Here is an 11,032-nt window from a genome sequence, read left to right on the forward strand (position 1 = left end):
CTGTAGAGGGTGCACATGTGAAAGTGCAGCCCTGTGTCAGTGTGACAACAGCAGATTTTTTTTTTCACAGGAAGAAGAAACAAAAGAGACAGGAAGGATGAGGAAATCGCGTTTAGGTGGGGAAGACACAAGGTTATTGGAGTTCTTTTTCTCCCTTGCCTTCCCTGCAAGCAGTGTGTGTGTACAAGCAAGTCAGATCAGCTATGTTCCTGCAGGCCTTTGTATTGAGTCATATCTGATACAGAGCATCTGTGTGTGGCATTTGTAGTGAGAAATGTCTCACCACCGAGCCAAAAATAATCTCTAGAGATGCCAGATTGATATTAACAAAGACTTTAATTTTGCAGTCAACACAGCCCCGTGGCCAAAAGATGAAGCGATAAACACGGAGAGTTGCACTGTAGGCATATCGAAGTGGGAAAATCCCTTTCTTCCGCATAATGCCTTGTATTCTATCACAGCTGTACTATTATTGCTTCGTGAATGACAAGAATTCCGTGGGACCACACGAGCAAGACAGGGCCAGCAGCCTGCCTGGCATGAGCTCCGGTGTGATCATCATCTATGGGCGGAGTGCCGCCCCTCACTCCTGCCTCCCAGCTAGCCCTGCCCTGTGACAGATGAGCCCAATGACAGCAGGACGCAACAACCTGCAATTGAACATTCCCCTGCGATCTGTCAATGTCCATGGCGGTGTTTCACTCTCAGGAAAGCACACACGCACTTTCACACACGCCCTGGCATTAAGTCATGCCGCAAGTATTAGAAGAATCAGCGCCAGAAACGCCTCCTGAACGGTTGTGAAATGTTTGAGATACCTGTTGCAGGTGTCTTTTGAGGTCTGGGTAGTGGCGTGCACGCCTTATTTTGCTGATCTACATTAGATTCTTTTGCTCTGTCTGAATTTTCCGATCTGTTTCTGCAGGACGGAACTGCCCGGGCTGCACATTATATCAGCTGACCTTCGTTTAAAAAACAAATCTCAGTTGAACTGGTGTTGCAGTTTCCAAGTTTGACCACAAGGTGGCACATTGCTCACAAAGAGCACTGTAGCTTCAAGCCTGATGGAGGGTTTATTTTCCGCTTTGGTGGCAGTGCCGTGGTGTATCACGGCAAAATGAAATAGGAAAAATGAAAATAGGACATAAATGTGTTTGCCGCATACAGAGCTTAATGAAGTCAGCCGTGCCAGTACATTAGGAACAAAGGCAGCAAAGAGAAAGGCACTGAAGGACAACTCACAAACAGGTCCAAAATAAAAAGGGAGATAAAGTATGAATGGTGAGTCTCCTCAATGAATAGTAGCTTAGTGCTTGTCAGAAGTGGAGATTTATTTTCCAAGCAACTGGCTTTTTATGGTCAAGCTCCTCCATACTGGCGAACAGCAGTGCGTTGTAATATGGCATGTAAAGAATGGTATTCAATAGAGGCAGTCATACATTTGTCATATTTAAGGGCATAGAATAATGACCATTGGCTGCTTTGTGCTTGAATCGCTCAAGTTGGCTTATTTTGTGTGTAAAATGGCGGATGAAGACAGATGGACTTTATACATGACAGTCTGAGTTATCATATTATGTATAACTTAAACCAATAGCCGGTAGCTTATCATTATCCTAAGCCTGGAGCAGTAGCTGGTTCTTTGCAGTGTTTCTGTGGAAATTATGAAACACTCCAGCTGTCCTCACTTGCTTGTTGCAAACTAATGATCACTTGGCTTCTCAGCCATAAAAGCACTGTGCAAAATTAATTGTTTCAATCAATCAATTGGTCAATTTCATAGCCATCAAGCTTTGCCCAAGATCATGTGCATTCTCTACCCTTCTCCTTCAGGATGGGCCTGGAGAATGCCAGATAATTTATGGCCTCTGCGTGTGCTGCATACATATATGAGTACTATACACACACACACCGACAAACGTACACGCTCGAGAGGCAAACACACAGAAACGGATGCACCCACGCACACATGCCACATGTGCACATAAACATACATGTTAGCACGTACATACACACATTCCAAGAAGATGACTCACAGCAGGGGGTGGATCGTGTGAGGAAGCACAGAGGATGAACACAGAGGGAACTCTTCACTGTATGCTAAGTATGCTGCTGACACATACAGCTAAACATAGCACATGGAAGACAATCAGCAATATGAGAGAACGCTCTTCAACGTATCATTGCATGTGGCTCACATGTGTGAAGCAACAAGCTAACAAATATACTAAAGCGACACATCCCTCTGTCTTAAGGCAGACAACTATGCATGCCACCTGATGTTTCTGCATACATGCATGAAGTTTGCACATGTATGCAGATGGCTGCATGTGTACAAAAACACGCTCATGCATGCATGCACATATATGCATGCACAGAGCCGAGTGCAGAGGCTTGTTGTTAGCGTGTTGTTCCTGTGCTGTGGCTTGTGGGCCTGTCTGCAGGGCTGATCGATGGTCTTTTACTGCTTCCCCAGGATTATCGGTCGAGTTCACCGGGAGGGGAAGGCAATTCATCAGAACACAGCGGAGAGAGAGAGAGAGAGAGAGAGAGAGAGAGAGGAGAGCAAAAAAGAGAGGGGACAAAAAGAAAGGGAGAGAGGGACAGAGGTAGAGGTGCGGAGGGGGTGTCAGTATGAAAATGGAAAGAAAGATAAGGGAAGACAGAGGTAAAGGTGTGAGGAAAAACATAAGGAGGGGGAAAGAGAGAAAGAGGCTGAGAGAATAAGGAGAGCACGATGAAGACAGGAGAAAGGGAGGAGATGCACAGATGTGATACTGCATCATCTGGAAATGTATGAAAAAGATAGAGCGGCAGACATAGATGAATATCACAACACAGAACGATGGAGTCGCGGGGCAACCTCAGATTGAACCCTCCTTTTACTGTATATTCAACATCAAGCAAATATTTGACAGCACACTGTCTGCAGCTATAAGAACCAGTCGCACAAGTAAAAATGTGAGAGCTGTTGTGCTTTTATTGGAGTCGGATGCTGTGTTTTGCCTCTCGATTTATTTATTTCACAGTGGAAGAAAAATGGTCATTTGAAACCGCAGTAGCTTTTCGTAGAGTTATTGTTCTTCTGGTTCTTGAAAGATTGTGGAAATAATAATAGACTATGTAATAGTCTTACATCACGTGTATCAAACCCTAAATTAAACAATCAACCTATAGCTGGCACGACATGCTGTCATTTAAGTTCACATTTAAAGCACTACTGGAATCACCCTGTGGAAGAAATATCACACAGATCAGCCCTGTGCAGAATCTTGTTTTGCTTGATTAACAAGGTTTCTAAGAGGGAATAATCTTGCCACACTGGATGACCTGCAGGAAAAAAAATGTGTAGCCTTCTGATCCAGTTCACTTCATCACAGAACTGCATTACTACTAATCACATTACTAACCGATAACAACAGTAGGGAGCATGTATATACGCATCAGTAACACTGCATAGAGAGTACCATTTATTCCTATATGAACCTCAACATGTGCTTGAGCCGCCTACGTGCATGTGCTGTCTAAGACAGGTTTTTAATATTCTTCTCTTTGTGCCTGTCTAATGCCTCTTTCCCCTTTGGTTTAAGAGGTTCATGTTTGCAAGTGACGACCCATGCCAATTTTTCTCCTTCTCCTTGCGTCTCTATCTCATCTCTTCGCAGATAGACTGCCATTTCTCTCTCTTTCCCTCTCTCTCCCTCTCCCCATTGATGGATGGACAGATCATGTATATCCAATCTAGCAGTGCTCCTGATGCGGTTAGGGGCTGTGACAAGTCTCCGGGCGGGGGAACCGAGTAGAGCGGAGCAAAGGAACGGGGTGACGAAGAGGACACGACATCTGGAGAAAACGCAGAAGAAAAAGAATGCAGCAGAGAGGGGGACTGCATGAAGTGTCTGCATAGCGCTGTGAGTGTGCGGAAAAGCAAACATACCCTGCCTTCTAGGCAACAGTGTAAGTCTCTCATTGACAGTACTAAAAAGGCTCATGTGCTTCATGGTACCCAAAGATAATGATGGACAAAAAATGAAACAGGCCGCTTGCTCCTGATAGCATTGACATATTGCATCTATCCGATGGAATAGGCAGAGTGTTAGATCCTCTGCTCCATAGCTACTGTACGGACCACAAAGTGTTATGGATGGAGATTGATTGTGCTGGTGTCTGTTGACATTCACTCATGAGTTTCAAAGTGCAGTTGCAAACATTTGCCACTGGGGGGTAATGTTATCCTCACAGTATTCAAAGGAACCACTCAGCTCTCCAGTGAAACCATGGCACTTATCTGAGGCAGAAGTGATTTCCTGGTTCATATTGGCAGCAGTGTTGATGAAAATGTATTACCACAGGTGGCAATATTGCAGCATATGGTGATGTGCGCCTGGGCGGTGGTGGGTGGAGTGGTCATCTCCTCTGGTCCTCTGTTCAGTGTGCACTGTACTGTAACAGCATGCCAAATCTGAAAAGTTTCTTTAAAAAGAATTCCTCCACATTCAAACTTAGGTCAACATAAATAAGTGTAAGTCAAGGGAAGTTTTCCGGTTCAGTGTAAAATGGTTAAATGATGTCAGCAGATTTTTTCACACTGTTGAGCAATGTAAAACAACTGCCCCTAGGTATGAAAGGACACAACTCATCAAGGTGAGGAAGTGGTGCTCTGAGCTAACCTGTCTGACCTCTCAAAGGCAAAAAGGCCAGGGGTCAACTCACTTGACCTCCCCAAACCATATCAACCCCTTTGACTACATACTACACAGAGGACTCCTTTCCCGCATATCTTTACTCTCCCCACGCGGGTTGTGCACAGTCAAGGAGAGAAACACTTTCTCCTGTGACCCCAACACACCCACAGAATCAATAAACAAAAAAAAGTGGAAGCATGTCAGACTTTCACCTCCCTTCCCCTCCCTCGCCTCTCTCTGTGTCCCCCAGCCCCTGTAGCCCCATCACCTCAGAGCACACTAATAAGAAAAACCCACAATAAACAAATGCTGTATATTTCAGAGCAAGAAAAGTCAACGTCATTTGTATTCCAACTCCATTTCAAAGACACTGGGCAAAAACAGCAGTCATTTTCTAAAATGTGGAATCGCCACCCCACCCACCCCACCTCTTGATACTAATCAAATTTGGTCTCATCTTTTCATTTTCTCATCTCTCATCCCCATCTGTGTGGTGTAACTCCTCTCATTCTCATTCTCTCCCTCATCATCCCTCACTGTCACTCTGCAGCTCTGAGCCATTGACCTTCGACCCCTAGGCAGGTTCACCAGCGGGTCAGGAGCCAGGCGGGGGGAGACAGGGAGAGAGGAGGGGGCAGGAGGTCTGTTAGTGGGGGATGCCAGCTTCCTCCTTTGGCCATGGATACAGCCTTCACTGCTGCTGCCATAGCAACGGGACGAGACGGCAGAGAGAGCAGACTGCAGAGAGCCGCTGGGATGGAGCTCTCGCTTCTGTGATCTGGCTGTAACCTCCATGGGCACTTGCTCATGTTCACACACACACACACATAGACACTCTCATATTTTTCTAGACATTATGACAAACTGGCATGCGTACACAATCCCATACGTGCCTGCAAAATTTAATCAAATTTCTTATTTGGACTGCCAGGCTGTGCTGCTGGAAAAGACTTTTTCAAGTTGGAAGATTGATGGGCTTTCTATGTTGGCTGCAATTAATTGCTGCATAATTAGACTTACAAGTTATTTATTGAAGCAATTTGGAGAATACAAGAGCCTGGGGATATATAAAAACCATTTGATCACGAGCCGCATAAACTTTAAAGATGTCCTCTTACAAGCATTATTTGGATAGAAATTAGCGATTGGATCTCCCCAAAAATGTTTCCCATGTTAATAAAAAGATAAATGGTAATAAATCTGGAGCGAAGTGAATGGCACGCCCGAAGTCTCAGCAGGTCAAATAAAGGTGAAAGGCGAGCGATGCAGATAATAAAAGTAGTGCGATGGAAGAAGAAAACAGCATTTTTCTGCACATTTTTGGTATAGGCAGTTGTGTCAAGCTGTGAACCAACATGCTAAGCTTGGAGAGCCTCGGGGGCTACAGGGCCTCGGTCCAGGTGGTGTCCCACTACAAACAGAGGTGCTAAGAATCTCTGTTGCTGCTTGCTATTAATTTTCCCTCGTTTGGCACGACTACTTTTTACACATCCACACCCTCTCTTCTTCTCATCTGCCTGTCGCTTATATTTGTACACTCGTCTGTCTTTAATGTCTGTATTTCACTCTGTTTATTTTCTATATTTTCATTCCGTTAAAGATTAATTTACTTTGCCTAACTTTTTCTCACAGCCTCCTCTCTCTCTCTGGTGTCTTGCTTCTCTCTTTCCTTGCTCAAACAAATATGATAAATGAGGCTATCGGTGTCTCTTTCAAGAATGAGCTGTGATCAGAGAGCCTTTGATGTTTGACAGCTTAAATGATGTATCTTGATGAATCGATATACAGTAATTTTCACATCATGTGACACACTGTTTTGCTATTGAGCACATTCTTGTTCGGGGGCTGTGAGTGAATCTCATTTGTCTGTGAGTGTGCGTGTTTTTTCACCATTTTTCTTGACTTCCATTCCTGCGCCTTGCATGTTTGGTGACAATGTCAGCGCACTTAAGCCAGCAAGCTTATCTCAAGTGCTTCAAGAGGCTCTTATCAGTTTTCTTTGTAATAACTGGATGAATTACTTTCAGCGGCGCGCGCACACTCACTAACATACAAGCTGGCTGGGTACATACACACACTCACTTGCTCAACAGCATACCTCTAGCTTTATGCAAATCATTGTAAGTGAATGTTGGCATTTTCTCACACGTATCTAAATGCATGTTAAGACATAGCATGAGAAAAAAAAATTATGAGATACGTCCATTTAAATCTTTCCCGTTTGACACATGACAAAAATGAAAAGCATTTGGATAATTGTATCAGCAATTTCCATGAATACCGTGCTACCTTTCACCTGCACAGAAGAGCGTACGGCATTAATGGGAATTGGTGTGTGGTTCAACTGTGGTCTGCTTTGTTAAATGTTGTTTGATCTGGCCCAGAGGCTTGATCCCAAACAAAATGTGAGTCATGGAAGTTATGTTTGTTCTGCTCGCTTATGTGTTATGCGCTGACTTCCCCAATAGGTGGGGCTATATACAAGAAACAGATGAGGTTGCTCTGGTCAGAGGCCCTCAAGCAGCAGGAAGAGCTAATCAAATTGCCAGTGTGTCTGTGTCAATTACAGGAGGTCAACTTCATAAGAGGAACAGGCCAAAATCATATTTGCACCTGTATTCTCCGAGCAGTTCCCGAACCAGAAGCAGAATAGAGACAGAGAGGCCAGACAAGCCTCTTAGTATGGCAGTCAGATGCTCTGGTTGGTAATGATATGGAAATGCTGGGTTTCATAAGCACACATTCTTATGAGATATTAGCCATTTTTAAAATTCTTTAGATAAAGATTCTGTGCGGCTGCCTTGAGGGATGAGCTTTGCCATTTGTAGATCTTGGTGAGATGAATAGCGGAGTGAGGCTGATACTCTTACAGTGCCAAGCCACTATCTTATCACTTCCTTTTATCGGACTGATAAAGTAAATGACTTTGCTATAGGTGTGCAACTCTTCAAATTCATTATGAGCCTGCTCAGCCAGGCGACTATCGACATGGCTGGGACTGTGTGATGAATGCGCGACTGTGAAATGTGTGTGTAGGCCGCGGTAGTGACACACTCCAAAAAGAGAGACTGATAGGAGATAAAGATATTTCTAGGGGTGTGAAGTGGAATAGGCAGTGGTGGCTGGAGATTCCTTGAGCCCCCTCAAATTGAATGAAAATGCAAATTTTAAAGACTTGTTGAGGTTAATATAATGCTCAGGGAAGCTGGGATGTTAAACCAGTCATTTACATGTTTTTAATCAAGGAACTTGGAGGGAAACGTGCATAAATGAGCAACAGGATTTATTTGTGGAGCATCTCAGGAGGGAAAACATCACTTGCTTTTTAGTTAGAGGGAGAACAGTTTGGGGGGGCAGATTGGTTCCAGGCTTTCTAATTCAGTACCAATACTTAGTAGCACCCATGAGGGTGTTTTGCAGGTACCAAGGGAGTGAGAGCTGTAGTCACCGTTTGGCACAAAAACGCACATGAAAACACTGACGTTGCCCCTCTTTGAAAGCGCACGCACTCACCTCAGTGTTGTTTTCAAAGGTAGTTAGATCAGCAAAACAGCTTAGTCAAAGAACAAGGTTTGGAGATGTCCCAGGAGAAGCATCCATCTCCATGGTGAGTGGCAGGTCTGTCAATGATCAGCAGGGCAGTAATGCACTGGTATTTGGAGCCCGGGAATGTGTAAGTGTGTGCATCTTCACCATGCAGACATTTGGCTCTTTAAACTGAGGGATGCTGTTATGGAGGATGTTGTTAAGTATAGCTGAATGAGACTGTGTTGCACCCCAATTAGAGCTCTGTCTCCTGTATTAACATTATGTGGAGCCTGATTGCACTTGCCTTCCCTGCCTCTCCACTTTCCCTGCTCTGCAACTTGTAGAGAAGGTATCTCTGTCTCTGTCTCCACTCTGCTGATAATGGTCCATAATCCCTGCTGAGCCGACCTGGCGGTATTGCCGAATTTACAGTAATAATGAGGACTAATAGAAGCAATATCCATCCATTTGACCACTAAATCAGAAATGTAGCTGAAGCAGGTGATTAATGTTGTGTCCCCCCCCAATTTTCTGAAGCATAGATGATGGAATAAGTCTCTCAGATCCAGATTAAGCTCCAGTATGAGCTTGAAATTCATGTCCACGTGGAATCCTTTTTGAAATACAGTCTTGAATCTTTCAGTTTGCCTCACATCTTTTGCATTTTGCTGACTCCTGCCATCACTAAGAGTAAAAAAAAAAGCAATAATGATTATAAAAACTGAATATTTGACAATTTATTTTTGCTTGGATTGTAGCAATCTCAGAGGTGGCAGGGATTCAGTGCTTTGCACAAGAACATACCAGAGGATGTTTATTAACACAAAACCTTAGGTTCAACGTGTCTTTGTGCATTTGGTAAAGTACAGTAAACGTGTTTTTTGGAACACTTCAATATTCACAAAACTATAAGCAGAAAAAATGATTAATTAAATACTTTTTAGGCATTTATATTTATACTAATACCCAGAGTAAAACTAGACATTTAAAACAGTAGACAGATGCTTGGTATTATTTAGTCAGTCATGAATTTTAATCTTCAAGTTTAGTGATAAAATATACAGTAACTTTGTTCAACTTCATAAAGCCTATGGAAGAAGGCCTCTTCAACAGAGCGCTTTGCTGTTGGTGCTGAAACATTTAGTTGAGTAGAAAATTCTGAAGTCAGGCCTTTTCTTATCTTCTTCTTCTTTTTCAGGCTCTACTTTAGAGATTATCACAGTGGATCATCTGTCTTCATCTAAGCCTATCCTCTCCATCCTCTTCTGTCACAACAACCCTCTGAATGTCCTTTTTTATTACATCCATGAAGCTTCTCGGTGGTCCTGCCTGGCAGCTCCAGCTTTCTCCTATCCTTTGTCCACTATATCCACTATTATATTCAAACCATCTCAGCCTTGCTTCGGTAACCCATTTCTGTTTTTGCCCAGTCTGCTCTGCCATCTCCAAGTCCACTTTGTGTCCTGTTTCCCATCTCCGTCTCACCACCATCTTGTGACACAGATCTTTTGTTGCAATGAAGCATCTTTTACAAGGAAGAATTTGTAATTATAGATGAGTGAAGGAATGAACCCCTGCTAAGCTCTTGGCACTCATTATTACATCTTACTGCCCAAAATGAGGGTCAACAAGTCCTAATTCACATGAAAACTGCATTCCATAATGGATGCATGGTACACTTTTGTAAACCTCTGCAGGAAAGTCTCTCTTGCTGATTATTTTCTTGGCTAGCACTCAGACAGCAGAAGTGCCGTGCCTGCAGCAGAATGTGCCCTGCAGTGTAGAAATCCCAGCCAGCCTTCTGCATTAGTGGTGCCCCTCTGCCCTGTGGCTCCACTAAGGGTTAGGGAGGAGACAAACATGGCCATGGGTTTTGCACGGCTGTCTGCAGGCCGCAGCCACATGGTCGCACTGTAGACGCTGATACTTCCCAATGAGTGAGTGAATAGGAGACATTAGTGTAGAGGCAGACACATAAGTGGCACCAAGATGAAATCAATTAGACTGAGAGGAAGGTCATTAGGCTCCTATATGGCTAGTGGTCCAAGTGCGATGCTTGAATGCTGTGTTGTGTCAACTGTCAGTGTGCCAGTGTGTGCATTTGTCTTTACTGTGGCTCTAAGAGCAAATGCACATGTAAACCCCAATGATATACAGTCACTCAGCACATCCTGAAGTGAGTGTAAACTTGGCAGGGTCAAACCTGCTGTAATACCTTGTCGTGTTTGAGTCCCCGGCGCTGTGACGGTGGTGGTGAGTAATCACGCCGTGTCTGTGCATGCGTTGCCATTGATTTTGTCTCGGCTCCTAGCTCCCCCAATTACCTCCTACTCCAGGCTGCCAGTCCCTTTGCTGTCAGGGGGGAGGCTGGAGACTGGGGCCTCAGCGAGCTGTTTGTTTACACTGCTAATTGCTCCTGTTGTTTCCTTTCATTAGCCCAGGCTGAGCTATTGGGCTGCCTCACACAACCAAGTGCTCTTAGCCTTCTGGTCCCCATGTCTATAGTAAATATTGGTGATGTATACAGCGCCTCCTAACATATGGCTGTAAACTGGAAATGATAGGCTCTCCTGGTGCAGTAGAGTGTTTGAAACAAAACCCCCATGGAGCACTGTGCTGCTCCACTTGTGTCTGACTTACAGCGTGGTCTAACTGGAGAGCAGAGTTGTCTTTATTGATGTAAAAAGAGGCAGGGAAATCCTGCTTCACCATACTCTGGATGACCCTTAAAGAAATTCCACAGAGTATACCTGCAGGAAATTATGGGACACATTTGGTGTACATGCATTTATAATCACACTGTATGCGTGTTTGCATAT

This window comes from Aulonocara stuartgranti (genome assembly GCF_965226115.1).
Source record: "Aulonocara stuartgranti genome assembly, chromosome: 20".
In the NCBI taxonomy this organism is placed as follows: Eukaryota; Metazoa; Chordata; class Actinopteri; order Cichliformes; family Cichlidae; genus Aulonocara; species Aulonocara stuartgranti.